Source organism: Rousettus aegyptiacus, unplaced genomic scaffold, assembly GCF_014176215.1.
Source record: "Rousettus aegyptiacus isolate mRouAeg1 unplaced genomic scaffold, mRouAeg1.p scaffold_m13_p_8, whole genome shotgun sequence".
In the NCBI taxonomy this organism is placed as follows: domain Eukaryota; kingdom Metazoa; phylum Chordata; class Mammalia; order Chiroptera; family Pteropodidae; genus Rousettus; species Rousettus aegyptiacus.
In genome coordinates, this window is record NW_023416311.1 from 51,145,273 (window position 1) to 51,148,260 (window position 2,988).

Genomic DNA, 2,988 nt, shown 5'->3' on the forward strand with positions numbered 1-2,988 from the left:
TTTTTTCTAGTTATTAATATTTTAATATTGTGTTTTATTTTACATTCAATAAGTATTATAAATAATGTCTTAATATCCTAACTTTTAATAACTTTTCGGTCCCCCACTGACAGCTATCTCTGAATGTGTAAGCAATATTTTTATTTCTGTTTATTCTTATCCTTATTATAATACCTTACAATTTTGTGTGAAAGATAAATATTCATTTTTAAAAAATTGTAACTAAGCTGTTTTAATGTTTTAATTTAGTCAAACCATTTAGTTTTATTTCATTTTATTTTTTTTATGGCTGTGCCAGTAGTCTTAATTTTTTATTAATTGTATATTTTATCTCTTGCCGTATTCCTTCTCTTAGGTCATTAAAAATTAAATTGCATAAAACAAGATGCCTATCTGAGTATAATTTCTCTTAGACACTATCCATTTTAAAGCCTTTTTATCTGCCTGAAGCCCTTTATCATCTAAAATTTTAGACTGTTTGCAGTGCTCACTTCATGATACCATACTTCCTGACCCCCTAAATTAGTCTTTTTTGTTATACTGTGTTGAAAGTACTCTCAAACCATAGGCAAATTAGTCCTCAGATTTATCCTGCTGACTCTTTATGCTGTCTTCAAAAATTGTCAGATTAGGCACTGATTCTTCCTTTTATGACTCAAAGTTGTGACTATTTTAAATCAAGTTTTTTTTTTCTAATTAAGAACTCTGTGAATGTGGCTATAATTGGCATTTCTAAAATTCCCTCCTTCAAAAATTCCTTTACACTTTAAATGACCTGTCAGTGATAGATTCGTTACAGCATAATGACATCTGATTTCCCTTTCTCCAATGTAGTAATGTTGGGTTTGGTCAAAGTGGGGATCCCTTAAGGAAAAAATTTCGATGAGAAATGTGGTCGGGTCACTATAGTGATCAGGGATAGAATCCTGATGAGATTAGGAGTTAAACTGAATTTGCTACTCAGGGCAACATAAAGTCTGAGAAAGACTTCAAGCTGTGTCTTCAAGAGGGGCAAGTAAAGATCAGCACATGTGGCAAAGCCGAAGCTTGGAGAACTGGCCAAAGACCCATAATAAGAGCTGCACAAGAAAGCGTCTATAGACTCTCCCATACATGTTTTCTAGCTTCTAGTCGAAGAATTTTTTTATTAATTTATTCTTTTTCATAGTGTTTCCTAATCAGTTCCACTGTGTGTTGGACTCAGGAAAACTTTGTGACTCATGTCTTTCTGGTTACGGTAGGTAAGTGATTGTTGCAGAATAATGAAGGTTTTACTCTGTGTATAGGGGCAGGGTTTCTGCATAAGGTTGAGACCCATAACTACATCTATTATCTTAAGAGAAGAGAAAACAAAAACAATAAACAATTAAGAAGAAAAACTATTTCACATCAGAAAGAGGAAAACAGTCTCTTAATCTTAAGCACATGAACTTCAGAAAGTTGAACAAGGTGAATTTCTTCTTCTTTTTTTTTTTTAGGTGAGTCAACCATTGGTTGACCTCACAGATTGCAAGAATCTTGTCACTTACAGTCCCTTATTTTTTTATTATTTTTACGCTTACAGCACCTGGTCTTCCTAGGTGGTCTCCCATCCAAATACTAATCAGACCCAATCCTGCTTAGCTTCTGAGATCAGATGGAACTGGGTTTGTTCAGGGGGGCATGGCCATAGACTAGATGGTAAATTTCTTAATGTTGAAGATGGTGGACTACCAAAGTGTAAAATGTGAAATGCTGTGCTCATACCAATCCATATCAACCAGGAGATGAGAAGGAAATTAAAATATATATGTATTTGCCTCTGGAGTTTTGCCAGCCCTTGCTTTTAGTGGCTAACTATCTCAGGACTACTGATGATAGAACAGGGCTTTTACACTTTGAGGCAGATTGGCTTTTGGGAGGGTCAGAATATCATCTTTAAGTAAGCCATTGTTTATTTATGTAATAATTCTGTTTCCAATGCTTATTTTCTTTAAGAGAATATGGTTGAGTTCAAGTTGCATCTGTGTGAAAAAGTGGGAAGACTGGAAGCTAGGATTCACTGGTTTGAAAACAAAATACATACACATAAACCCACACTTTTTACGTAATACTGAGGGGGAATTCACTGAGTAATTGAGGATAATTTGACACACGGGAACATGTTACTATTTGGAAATGATCTTCTGAGTATTATGACATTTATTTCACTTTTTATTTATCAAGACAGACAATGTTATCTTACATTTTATTCTGGCAGGCCCAATAGAAAAGACCGGAAATGACATTTCTGTTTTCCCCAGATTGTTCCCTTCCTTGATCAAGACTTATACGATGTATGGTTGGTTTGTTTTTCTAAAGCCACAGAAAAGTTTCTTCTCCATGTCTTAAAAATAATACAATAAAGCTATTAAGTTATGGAAGCAATTAAATTTTAAAATAATTAGAAATATTTTTCCTCTTACTATATTTTGTGAATGTGGACCCTGAGAAGAAAGACTCATTTGATGTGAACCCTGAAAAGGAATTTGTTTGTTGAGATGGACTCCCCATGGTCAACTGAGGGCCCAAATTTTATGAATAATGAGAATCCAGTGGACAGTTTCTAACAGAGGCTCCTCATGTACTCTGTATATAGAAAAGAACCTCAGACTGAAATCTTGGCTTCCTGCACTGTGTCCTGCTCATTAACGTCATCTGAGTCAATTATTAAAAGAAAGTTCCTGGTTTTGCCTTTAGACCAATGGACTGATACCTGCCCTGTCCAATCAGAACTACACAAATTGTATCCTTATTTACATCCATACCAACCAATCAGAACTGCACAATTTGGAAACCTTATTTGCATAAAATTAGGGGCTTAGGTAGGAACTTTATAAAAGATGGCCTCTCCTTTGTCTTGGTGGAGACTAATTAGCTTGCTACCTGGAGAAGTGTCTCCAAGGCTGCAGTTATTTGTGGTCAAATAAATGCTTTTTTTTTTATTCCCTATTACAGTCTAAAATTAAT

General features: G+C 34.6%; 1 pseudogene; it reads right to left on the bottom strand.

The window, feature by feature from the left end:
* Positions 1-1,555: 1,555 nt before the first annotated feature.
* LOC118606943 lies at positions 1,556-1,674 on the bottom strand (annotated as a pseudogene).
* Between the last annotated feature and the right edge of the window lie 1,314 nt (positions 1,675-2,988).